General features: G+C 53.5%; 1 protein-coding gene across 1 annotated transcript in view; it reads left to right on the top strand.

The window, feature by feature from the left end:
• Window positions 1-12,778, top strand: part of CEP70 (centrosomal protein 70) — a 541,458-nt gene that overhangs the window by 255,254 nt on the left and 273,426 nt on the right. The window lies entirely within an intron of this gene.

The following is a 12,778-nucleotide window of genomic DNA, read 5'->3' as shown; positions in this document are numbered from 1 at the left end:
TTTTAAGGCCAGATGCCCGCTCATACAGACAAATAACCTCATGAAGCGCCGGTAGTGATTCACTGGGGTGTGTGAGAGTGAGGATCAAGTCATCAGCAAAAAGTGCCACTTTGTTGTCTCTCCCCCCATGGGCTATGCCATGTATTCTGTGGTCGCGTCGTATCATTGCCGCTAGCGGTTCCACCGCAAGGGCGAACAAAAGCGGCGAGAGTGGGCACCCCTGCCTCGTACCTCTGTGTATCTGCAGCGGCGGTGTTAGTTGGCCGTTCACTCTGACCCTGGCCCGTGGCCCAAGGTACGGGGCCATAATGCTACTTATCATCCTAGGACCTAGGCCAAGCTTCTGGAGCACTTCTCTCAGGAAGGTCCAATCCACACGGTCGAAGGCCTTCTCCGCATCAAGCGAGAGAAGGCACGCCGGGATGTCCCAGTGCCGTGCCTTGCCCACCAGGTGCGCCAGCCGGCGTACATTATCAGCCCCTTGTCGGTCCCTAATGAAGCCCACCTGGTCTGGGTCCACAAGTCCCGGCATGTAAGGGTCCAGTCGCTTGGCCAGTATTTTGGTATAGATCTTTAAATCGGTATTCAGGAGCGCGATAGGCCTGTAGGAGGCACAAAGCGCAGGGTCTTTCCCAGGTTTTGGGATCAGCGCAATTTCCGCCATTCCCATGTCGGAGGACGGACCAGTCGTGGCAGAGAAAGAGTGATAGAGCCGAAGCAGGTAAGGACGGAGCTGGGCTTGAAACACTTGGTAGAAGGTTAGCGGGAGGCCATCTGGCCCTGGGGTTTTCCCGGTGGGGAGTTCTTTAATGGCCGCCGAAACCTCCTCATCCTGTATGGGCTCCTCCAGCTCCGCTGCACATGCCGGTGGCAACGGAGGACCTTCGTAGGTGTCGAGGACAGCTGCTCGCGCTTCCTGCGATGTGGGTGCCCCCGCGTACAAAGAGGTGTAATAAGCCACGAAGGCATCCTGCTTTGTTCTCTCCGTGACGGCTGTGGTGCCATCCTGACAGTGGATTTTAGCGATATGGGCTCTAGCTACTCTCGCTCTCAGTCGTCTTGCCAACATACGCCCCACCTTATCTCCACCCTCGTAATATTTCTGCTTCAGCGTTAGTAGGGAGTGCTCCGCCTTGTTAGTGCGGAGAAGGTGCAGTTGCCCCCTGAGGTTAGCCAGCTCCCTCCTGGACGCCAGGGAAGATCGGTTCCTGTCCCATGCCTCCGCCTGCTTGAGGTCGCCAGCAAGCTTAGTCTCCAGCTTGTGGGCCTCCCGCCATCGTGCTATCGCTAGGGACGTGATCTGGCCCCGTATGGTGGCCTTGAAGGGGTCCCACACTACTGGGAGGGGCGTCTCCGGTCGATCGTTAATGGTGAAGTACGAGTCTATGGCTTCACGGATGCTATTCACATCCTCTGGGTCCCCGGGGATACCGGGCGGGAGGGTCCAGCGTCGCTCCCGAGGGCCGCGCCAGAGGGTCCTGCAATGTAATTTCCACATGCACGTGGTCTGACAACGAGATGTCCGAAATGACAGCTTGCAGCGTGTCCCGGGCAAGATCTAGGGAGGTGAAAATGCGGTCGAAGCGTGAGTAAGTTCGGTGGGAGTGGGAATAAAAAGTGTAGTCCCGGACCCCTGGGTTGTGGTAGCGCCACGCGTCGACCAGTGCCAGATCCGTGATCTGAGTCTTGAGCGTAGAGGACATCGCGCCCGCGCCGCTGTACGCGTTCTCCCCGCGATCTATATCAGGGTACCACACTAGATTAAAGTCCCCACCTAGTATTGTATGTGGTTCATCAGACTTGAAGTGATCTCTCAAGAGCGACTGGAGATATTTGTCCTGCGACTGGTTGGGTGCGTATACATTACCTAGGGTGAACTGTATCCCCCCCATCTGCACCATGGCCCGGATGAAGCGCCCATCACTGCTCTTGTATGGTTTGGTGGGCCCCCGCCTACAACCAGCCCTACACAGGATTGCCACCCCCGCCGTTTTGGTGTCAGCCGATGCCCAAAATTGTGTGGGGTATCTGGGGTGTGCCATGCGCCTAGTGCCTCCCCACAGGAGATGTGTCTCCTGTAAGAATATGATGTCAGGGGAGTGATGGAGAAGGTAGCGCCACACCTGGCTCCGTTTGTTGGGGGAGTTCAGCCCCTTGACATTGAGCGACAGGATCTTCAGGGGCCTGGGAGCATTCACCGCCATAACACTAGGGGGGATGGCGCCCAACACCCTCCACCCCGCATGGTTGGGTACAATCACCTCCCTCCACCACCACCGTTGCAGTTCCGTGTGTGCATCCGCAAGAGCCCCAGGACCACCACCCCACCAAAAGGTAGAAGTGGGGACAGGATAGGGACAGGTCGGGAGAAAAGTAGAAAGAGTAGACAGAGTAGGAAAACAAAGAGAACAAAGATAGTAAAGAACAACAGCGGGCCAACCGGGCCCTAGCACTATGTCTCATGTACCGGACATCCTCTACCCGAGGGTTTGGATGATCACAGGAATGTCACTTCCTATGGGACAGAATGGGGGGGGGGGGAGGTGGGGGGGGTTCTGCTGAAGATAAAGGTCCCAGTAGCCTCGGAGCCCATCTGCCCCGCTGCTCAGGACGGGTTCGGGGGCAGGCGAGGCTAACGTGTCTCAGGAATGGGGGAGGCAGAATAAATTCTACAAGAGTACCTGGGTTCAGCGACGGGGAGCAAGTCTCTGTAGCAAAAGGCCGCAAGGACGCTTCCTCACGTTCACCTGGAGGGGGTCAACAGCATTTAAAGGCGTTGCACGTCCGTGGCTGCATGCCTGGAGCAGAAGGCCGCGGGGGATGTTCCTCGCGAGCACCCGATGGAGCATCGATCAGGAAAGCACATTGGTCCCACGCTACCTCAGGTGAGGCTCAGCAATAGCGGTCCCCATGAAGATGTGTGACCCCTTATAGGCCGCACAAGGTCAAGAGTCCCTGCTCACCAAGCAGGGCTGAGTCGTGTCGCATCAGGTCATGAAGTGACCGTTCCGGCATCTAGTCTGGGGAGGCCGCAAGTGGGCACCCCCCCACGATCACCCCGAGGAGGCCAGGCGCATCCGGTGAAGCCTCACCCGACTCTTGCGTTATGAAACCACAGGGGGGAGCACCCCGTAAGGTCACTGCAGGGGGGCCCAGCGTGTCCGGCGACGCCGCACCCAATCCGCAGGGCCGGACGCCAGTAGCACTCAAAAGTCCATGGACTCAGCTCACGGGGTGTGAGGCTGCGATGTTTGACCGTCACGATCGCCTTCCAGAGATCGGATGTGCTTGATGATGTCGTGTTTGGCCTACGAAGCGGAGCGTTCATCCATTGGGGGCGTGCGACGCCGCCTGCTCACCCTGGTCCATTCCGGGCGGATTGGGGTCCGTTCTTGTTTCCTGGGGCGGGAGGGGCTGTGTGCCGGGGACTCCGAAAGCTTGAGTAGCTGTGCCGCTTCAAGATAGGACCGGATAACTCGGCGCTTGTCCTCCCATCGGAATATGAGGGCGAAGGGGTGTCCCCACTGATAGGGGATGTCGAGTGATCGCAGCTTGTCTGTTACCGGGCGGAAGACCTTCCTCCTGTGGAGGGTGTTGGGGGCAAGGTCTTGGAAGATCTGAATCTTGTGCCCCCGGTAGCGGAGATCCGGTTCATCTCTTGACGCCTTCAAGATGGCTTCCTTCTCTGCGAAGTAGTGTACACGGGTCAGGATATCCGGGATGAGCCCCGGCCTACCCCCGGCTCCATAGACCCGGTGGGCGCGATCCAGCAGCGGCGGGGATGCATCTTCATTGCCCCACACCTCGTGTAGGAGCTGCGCGACGTAGGTCATGATGTTCAACCCTTCCTCGTCGAGTGGCACGCCCCGAATGCGGAGGTTGTTGCGCCGGCCCCTGTTCTCAAGGTCTTCCTGCTTGACCTGAAGCTCTATATTTTGTTCCTCTAGGGCTGTCACTCTCTGCCACAATTGCTCGAGGTCTTCCGTTCGGGTATCCACAACTTTTTCAAGGCTATCAACTCTGTCCTCCAGTTCCGTCACCTCCTTGCGCATCTCCTTCACACACGAGTGTACTTCTGTGCGCAGGGACCCAATTTCAGATTTGAGGTCCGCCATAAAGGATGACATGAAGGCCTGCGTCACCGGCGGGGAGTCACTCCCAGGGCGCGGCAGCTCCTCGACCGACGCAGTCGCTCCCGTCTTGCCCCACATGGCGACCACTGAGGTATCCTTCGGTGCTGCCGCCCTGTCAGTCTAGCCCCCTCTTCCTCGTGTCATCTCTGGTCCGGAGCGAGGCTCCCGGGCACTTACGGTGTCAAGGCAGGCACAGGAGCGTCGCCACCCAGGGCCTGCCAGTGGCTAACACAAATGTCTTGGTGACCCCTTCACCCTCCTGCGCTCACCAAGGCACTGCAGGCTGTCCACAGGTCCGGGGCTTCAAGGGGGCACCTCACCGCTGTGCACCCAGGCTAGGTCCAGGTCCCCAATGCGCAGCAATCCGCTGGGAGGCAGGTCAGAGGTAGGGGCAGTGCGTAGGTCTCAGCAGGCACAAGGCCAGAGGATCCTCTTCTAGTGGCTGAGACCTGCATTGGCTCACACCCCAAAGCGGTGGGTTCGAGGCACAGGGCGCAGGCTCCTGCAGGCATGGGTTACAGGGCCACTCACCTCGAGGCGTGGATGCAGGGAAGGCGCTCACCGCAGGGGACGGGGGCGAGGCGTGGGGCAGACCCCCAGCGGCCAAACAGACAGACCATTGCAGGGCGGGGCGGGGGGCAGCAGAAACGGTGCGCTCGGTGAGTCAGCTGCAGCACCGGAGACCACCGCGGATCCAGGAAGACGCCGCCATCTTGGGGTCAGGCAAGCCAGGCCGACCCCGGCCTGCCGCGGGAGCCGCTACAGGGTTGCTCTCCTCCTGGGCAAGCTGAGGCGTCGGGTGGATGGGTCTCCCCTCCTCGCTGCTGCGCAAGATGCACCCTCCGGCGTGGAAGCCTGAGTGCAGCTCCCGGAATCAGGCTAGAGCACGGCGAGCGGGCGGCGCCATCTTGGGTCCCAGGTAACGTCCACAAGAGTCTGAAGAGAAGCTGGCCTGCAGACCACTACAGGCGAGCAATCGCACGGAGCGGGGCAGCCCAGCCCCCGATGTCACCTCCTGGGTCCTCGCGCTGGGTCCGCCTCTCCGGCAGTAGGCGCCAACACCCCAACCAGTCCAGTGCGGCCCAGCGCCTCGTGGGGAGACGCGGTCTGGCCCCGCGCGTCTGGCCGGCCTGCTTGGACTTCCGGTCCGGCCGCTCCTCCCGCCGGGGGCCTCCGGAGCGTCTCCCGGTCGCTTGGGCGGCGCAGGGCTCACCAGTCTCCAGGCGCCGTCACCGGAATCCCTGTGCTGTGGTTCGGCACCGTCGTCGGGTCGAAGGGCGCCTCCCTGCAAGCCGCCGTCGGGGCTTTTCAGCAACCCGCCCGGGAGAAGACAAGATGGCTATGAAGGTTGCGCCGCCGCCCGGGGCCCTGCAGGGTCTCCAAGCCAGCTCCCAGGTCTGTAGCGCGCCCACCAGCAACCACGCTAGCGTCTGTGACCCCTCAGGGGTTAGGGGGTCCCTACACAGCCCCCGAAACACAGCTATAATGGCTCATAAAAGCAGCGGGGCTACGGAGCTCTCAAAGGGCACGTCCGCTCACATTTGTGTCCAAGCCATGCCCCCCCCCCTGTTTATTTTTTTGTAGAGGTGTGACTTGTCCTACTTTGAGGCAGTCAGGTACGATTCCAGAGCTTAATGAGCTGTTGATGATCTTGCACCATAGTGGGCTAGGACTAGCTTCAGGTCTTTGGCCAGGTGAGGAGGTAGCTGATCCAGGGCATGAGATGAGGGCTTAGAATTGGAGATTAGATTAACTATCTCTGATTCCTGGATGGGAGTGAAGGAGGACCACTGTTTAGGAGATTTCACGGAAGCGCTAACAAGAGTTTTGGACATTTTGATCTCACTGGAGTAGATGGGATTTGTGCCAAGTGCGAGGTCAATCTTGGTGATTTTGTCATTGAAAAAGGTTGCGAAGCTGTCGCATCTAACTTTGGATGCCTGAGTTGAGGAAGGTATGGGTTTGGAGTTTTGATTCCTTATGATATTGAAAAAGCTCTTTGGGTCTGTTTTTTGCGTTATCAAATGCCGAGCAGAAGAAAGCTGACTTTGTGTTCTTAATGTGATTTTGTACATCCTGCGGGCTGCTTGGAGTTGATCGCAGTGGGGGACTGAGGGATTATTCCTCCAGGTTCCTTCTGCAGCTCTTAATTGTCTTCTTTCTTCGTTGATGTCAGTGGTGAACCATGTTCTAGAGGGAATGTTCCTATATTTCTTTAGCTTCAAGGGTGCAATTTGATCCATGGTGAGGGTCATGTTGGAATTGTAAAGAGAGGTGAGTTCGTTGGTTGAGAGGTGGTCAGTGGAGAGGGGGGAGCAGAACGCTAATTCTTTCTTCTAGGTCGTGGGATTTGGGCTGTGTTTCTGACCCATTTGGGGGGGGGGTCTAGCTTGGGAATTAGATTGGACAAGATCGAATGGATGATATGAAAGAGAACTATGTGATGGTCTGACCAATCAACGGGAAGGATGTGGTCGATTGAGATTGCCTTGCTTTCTGCTATAATAGCGTCAAGGATAGCTCCTCTGTGATGTTTCTTCTGAGCAGTGTTGGGTCAGATTGTTAACTAGTAGTAGGTTGTTTAGGGTTTGAATGAGCGGGTTCTTTGTTTCATTCCACCTTAGATTGAGGTCGCCCAGAATTATGTTGTTAGAGTTGCCGAGTGCGCAATGGGCAATCAACTTGGAGAGGTGAACCCCAAATTCTGAGGAGTTGCCTGGGGGGTGGTATAGAAGATGGCAGAGAGTAGGTCTGGTATCCTGAGTTTTTATGTTGACTGAGAGACATTCAAAGGAGCTGTATACACCAGAGGAAATTTCCGTGATGGCGATGTTGTTCTTGTGGATGATTGCCAAGCCCCCGCCTCTTTTCACTTGCCTGTCTTTGTTGATCATTGTGAATCCCGGAGAAACCAGCATGTCCATGCCAAGGTATGAGAAGTTATTGAGCCAGGTTTATGTTATGAATGCTATGTCTATGTCATGGGAGAGGATGGCTTCCGCTAGTTCAGATGCATGTTTAGAGGCTGATCTGCAGTTTATGAGCATGCAGTTGATGGGGGGTTGTTCTTTGTATTCACTCGATTGGACTCTAGGTAGGAGGGCAAGGTGGGCAGGGGGTCTGGGGGCTCTCAGAGGAGGGTGTTCACTTCTGAATCCCGTGATTACTTGAATCGCGGTTTAGGGGAGGAATATATTGGAGGATCATAGGGTGCGGTAGGGTGTGTCACTTCCTGCCGGGAAGGTGAGATGGTTGCTCTTCTAGGTCTTTCATAGGAGCTATCCTTCCTCTTACTGGGGGACAAGGGTCAAGGTCTGATGGGACGTGAGGCTCAGTGGGGGCTGATACCTTGCCTAGGCTTGGTTGGGTGAGACTGGCTAGCTCTATGGGTGGCTGGGTGGGCTTTTGGGTTAGGGATATGTTGGATAGAGTTTCATTCAGGCCTCAAATCCGGATTTCCAGCTGGGTTTCTAGCAGGGAGAGGCGTTGCGTCTGTGGCAGCCTTGTTCTTGGGTGAGGAGGGAGGTACCAGGAGGGGTGGGAGGGTGTCTTGGGCCGCATTGTCCTTGGAGGGGGATGAGTCCCTGACTTGATGGTAGTAGGAGGAGGGATGAGAGTCCCGACCCTGATTGTTATTGTGGAAGGGGTTGCCTGGATAGTTATTAGTAGGGTTCAAGGGCGTGGGGAATGCTGCCCATGGCAAGTGATGGATCTCGAGTGGCGAGGGGACGGGGGAGGGCTGTGAGTGGGCTGAGCTAGAGGGTGATGCTCCATCCTGGGAGTTGAGAGGAAGGGAGGGGGGCACGGATGGACGGGCTGTCTGATAGGAGGGGAGTGGGCGGTAAAAGGCGGGATAGAGTTACAATGAGGGCCTCGGGATGACGGCGAGGGGGATCTTGAGGCAGCTGAGAGAGGGGTCCGCTGCCTCTCTTGTCATGGGTGTCTCTCTGGGGGGAAGGATGGGGTAGATCCGAATTCTGAGGTGATCGTGGAGGCCTTTTTCAGTGAGAGGAAGAGGGAGTAAATGCCTTCAAGGTAAGCGTTCTTGGCCTGTATTAGGACTGTGCCGTTCGTGAATATGGTTATGGAGATATAGCTGCTCTTCCACTGGAGATTCGGGAAAGAGGTCGTCAGTTTGCGCCTGTGGGGGGTAGTGGTGGTTTTGGAGATGCTGAGATGTGTGTTGAGAGTGGTGTGCCAGAAGTCGGGGCTATCAGTGTGAAAGATGAGGTCCATTTTGATCTGCCCTCTGTAGAAGCAGTGATAGGTGTCTGCGAATAGTGTCTCGGGATGTTGTCTGAGCAGTCTATGCTTGAAGAGTTTCTTCGCTTTACTAGAGAGTTAGGGGGGAAGAGCGATTGCAAAGGAGTTTTGGCCATGGGGAAACAGGAACTTTGGAGTGAGCGGGGTAACAACCGTGTGCGAGCTCGGTGGCATTTTTCTGTGTTGTGAGGGAGTCGGTTTTACTCCAGTGGATGATGGGATGGAATGTTATGTGGAGGAGAGAGTGTTGTCTGTTCGGGCGGGGGGAGGTTGGGAGGAAGGGGGGTTGCCTCTCGTGGGGGAGGACGCAGAGGGGAAGGGTCGTGCTGGGAGGGGCTTCTTTGGACCTGGGATTGGGCGTTGCAGTTGGTCTGGTCTCTAGGTAAGAGGGACTGTGTCGTTGGAGTTGTTCTCAATCAATGGCCGGGTACCACTATCAAGTTAGGCTTGTGGCTCAGAGACTTTGGCCCGAGTAAGCGTAACTCTTCTTTCAGTGAGTGACGTTTGTAGTACCCAGGGTCAGCGTAGGGCCGAATTTCAGGGTGGAATGTCTTTGTGGGTCAGAGAGTGTCAGCTCCAGCCCTGCGGTGCCACTGGGATTTCTTGTGAGTGGGGGGCCTGGGTGTCCGCCTCCGACTCAGGATGTCAACAGAAGCGTCCTATGTCTCAAATGACCTGGAAATTGAACTTAATCACTCAGTAGACTACTGGATGGGAGCATGATTTAGGGATTATAATCATAGTGATCTGTGTGAATGATTCAGTCTCTTTCCACTTTCACTTTTAGCTTCCACCCCTTTCGATGGCTCTACTGGCTGCCATAAGTGGGTCAGGCGTCAGGGGCTCTTCACAAAATGACCGCTTTTTCAGTGAGAGCTCGAGAGATTAATTACTCTGACACTTTTTGTAGAGTAGTTATTGCAGATATGTTGGTGTCGATTTAGTTTTGTTGGCGGTTTAATCAGAGTGTAGCATTTGGAGACTATGCTGGTGCTTGCCTGCCTTCACTGTCGCTTGTGGCGGCCATTTTTGGAGTAGGCGTCTTGAGCTCAATTCAGTTTTGTTGGCGGTTTAATCAGATTGTAGCATTTGGAGACTATGCTGGTGCTTGGCTGCATTCACTGTCGCTTCTGGCGGCCATTTTTGGAGTAGGCGTCTTGAGCTCAATTTGTTATGTCCTTTTCTCTACCGGAGCTCAAGGGAATTAGTTTCAGTTTGTACTCTCTGACTCTTTGTATAGTAATTATTGTAAATAGGTTGTGTCTTTTTTAGCTTTATTTGCTGTTTAAGCTGATTATAGCATTTGAGGTCTATGTTAGTGCTTGGCTGCATTCAATGTCGCTTCTGGTGGCCATTTTGGGGACAGGCATCTTGCATTCAGTTCGCAGCGCCCATTTCCCCACCGGAGCTCGTGAGAATTGGTCTTCGTTCTGTTCTGCGCCTGTCTGCCTTGAGCTGCCCAGTGGTAGATGCGGATTTCGGAAATAGAGGCAGCTAGAGTCTGTCGCATGAGCCTCCGCCGTTTTCTCTTGCGACTAAGGCGGCCATTGCAGGGGCAGGCATTAAACTCTCTCACCTCGATGCGTCCCGGGGCTCCTCTGTCGTCACGGAGTGTCCCGGGGCTCCCCTGCTGCTATTGAGTGTCCGGGTTCTTGTCTTCCGGTCTTCAGTGATTCTTCCAGCTTTGGTCAGCGTGTTCTTCTCGGGCTCGCTCGGGAGCACTCCCCCTGTTAACTCTTGAGTGCGCTCCTAGCAAGCCTTCGGGGTCCTTATCGTCGCTGGATCCTTCCTCTTCGATCTTCCACCAGGATCTATGGTTGTGCCTGGTAAGTGGACTCGCTGTAGCTATCGTCCGGGTGGGGCTGCTGTGAACGATCCGGGCGGGATTTCCACTTAAGTGATCCCGGACCCGGAGCTCATAATTGTATCTGCTTTTCCATTTATAAAGGTGCCACCCTGTGAGTGCCTGCAGTAAGTAGCATTGTGAATCCACTTGAGGCATGGTATAGTTACTAGATCATGCCTGAATTTATCGAGGTCACTACAGGGCACTATCTGTATACTGGTAATCCTGTCATTCAAGTCATCAGTAGACGGTAGTAAGATGTTCCTGGGCCTCTGTTCCAGGTCAGGGCTCCACTTCACTGCCGGCCCTAGCCTTCCACATCTACTCTAGTGACAATTTGTTATGGTTCCTCTTCTAGCATAAGGGTCTTGCACATTTTTTGCATCAGATATTTCTAACTGTGGAGGTGTCACCCCTTGTCCTCCGTTCTCCAGCCATTCTCCCACATCATTGACCTCTGTGAAACAATTTGCCTTTTGTCAGCTATTACTGAATTTTGTAAAAACATAGCAGAATGTAGGCGATCTGCATATCACTACTGAGTGTTCTCTTTACATCGAAGAAGTAGCCTCTGTGTTTTTGTACTGCCAACATGAAGTCTAGTAAGATTGATAGCATTGCAAACCTGAATGAGAAGTGTGGCCCAACTTTTCATAATATGTTGGTTGTGTCACAGTAATTTAGTAGTAGTTTTTGTCAGCTTGTTGGGGGTTACTGTGTCACTCAACCACTTTTCCTGGTAGAGTTTAGTCTTTAAGCCTTAAGCCCTTTCTGGCAGTCCCGCAACACAGATGTTACTTTTGTGGTATCGATCCTTCGCATCTTTGGCCTAAACTCCAGATAGCCTATCCTCTTATGAAGTTTGACATGCTGTTGCTGGAATTATTCAATCCCAGTCTCAAAGCCAAGGGTTCAGCCAGCGTTATTCTGTGGCACCTACTCTGTCTTCCAGTTTATAAGAGTCTGCGAGTAAAAGATTCACATCCATCCCCACCATATCAATCTTCACCTTGGCATAGTAGGGCTAACAGAATGTTATTAAGGCAGTTGACTGGTTCCATGGCAGTTGTCACCCGTGAGTCCTCCTTGTGAGTGTTGTTCGGTGTATCCAGAAATATTACATGGGTATGGGTATTTCCTCTTGCCGTATTGATTTTGGTTTCCCTCTCAGATGTGTGACATCCAGTGTTTCACTTTGTTTACCTCTGGGCATTTTGCCCTCTTAGAGAATGGTGCATGAGGGAGACTCGCAACTTCAGGAGCAGGCTCAAAGGCTGAGGGCATTCATTGTGTTTTCAGGTCAGATGTGCAGTGGCATCGCCGCACTCCTTCCCTCTTGGAAGGCAGGGAGAGCGAGACAGCTCACAGGGCAATGAAGTCTCCATCGCTCGCCTAACCACAATTGGCAACCTCCCCCTTCCAACAATGGGCAGGCAGCAACAGCTGCTGAAGCACTGCAGTTTACTTCTTGGGTCCAAGTCTTGGCATATTCACAGTGAGTTCCAGACCAGAGACATTTTATTTAGTTCTGGGCGGTTCCTCACAGTGCCACCTGGGGTGTAATTGTGGGTGTAATTCAGTTTCCCAGTAGGTCAAAGCTGCCCCATCCAAGTAACTGGGATGTCAGCATGCTGTATTTATTTCTTTTATTCAATAACGGCCATGTGGTATACAGAATTGAGTCGGATTTTGGGGTTATGAAAACAGCGGTTATAGGAGTCTCAGCCTGTCAGCTGTGTGGTCTACCATGCTCTGGAAGAATTACTCTCTGCTTGGTACACCTCCCATCCAGTTGGACACTAGCCTAACTTTAGCACTTCAGCAGAAGAACTGCTTTCTCCTTCAGTGCTCTGTTGTGGCAGTAGGGCAACATTTATGACACTTTTCTGATCTGAGAATAAATAATCTATTCTCACATATTCTGTCAAACTTGGTAGTAATGATGAACCGGAAGTACTTCGAGAATTGAAAAATGTAGTATAAATGTTGTTGCACTGTCATGCACGCATGTATATCGTTTTCAACATTTAGGAATAATTAAGATATTTTCCTATAAAATATTTGTTTTAATTTAAAAGCTTTACCTTTGATCTGCCACACCAACGCATGCAAATAGCACAGCATACAAGGGAGCTTTACCAATAAATATAAAATACATTGCATCTCACTGCTCTACAATCTGTAAATTCTGCCTTTCCAGTTCGCTCCTCTTTATCCTCTTGCACAATTCACAAGTATAGTCTCAATTATTCTAATTTTGAGGCAGAAAAGGTGGCAGAGAGCACATCAGACTGCAGTCAAAAGGCCGCTGCACTGCCTCGCTTCTTAATCTGCAAAATAATTTTGAAACAAAATATTGTCTTTGTAGGGCTCAATTGGCCTCATTGATATCTCTAAAAAGGCAGTTGCTTGAAAACTGCCAACAGTGCAGTAAACTATTTAGAAGCCTAGTTCGTGAAGAGTCTTCTGAAAATATAAACGTGTTGTCCATTGTAGCTTAAAGAAAATGGAATAATATGGAAGCAACATGTTCTCT

The sequence above is a fragment of the Lissotriton vulgaris genome, chromosome 2_1 (assembly GCF_964263255.1).
Source record: "Lissotriton vulgaris chromosome 2_1, aLisVul1.2, whole genome shotgun sequence".
Classification (NCBI taxonomy): Eukaryota; Metazoa; Chordata; class Amphibia; order Caudata; family Salamandridae; genus Lissotriton; species Lissotriton vulgaris.
This window is presented reverse-complemented; position numbering and strand designations above follow the sequence as displayed.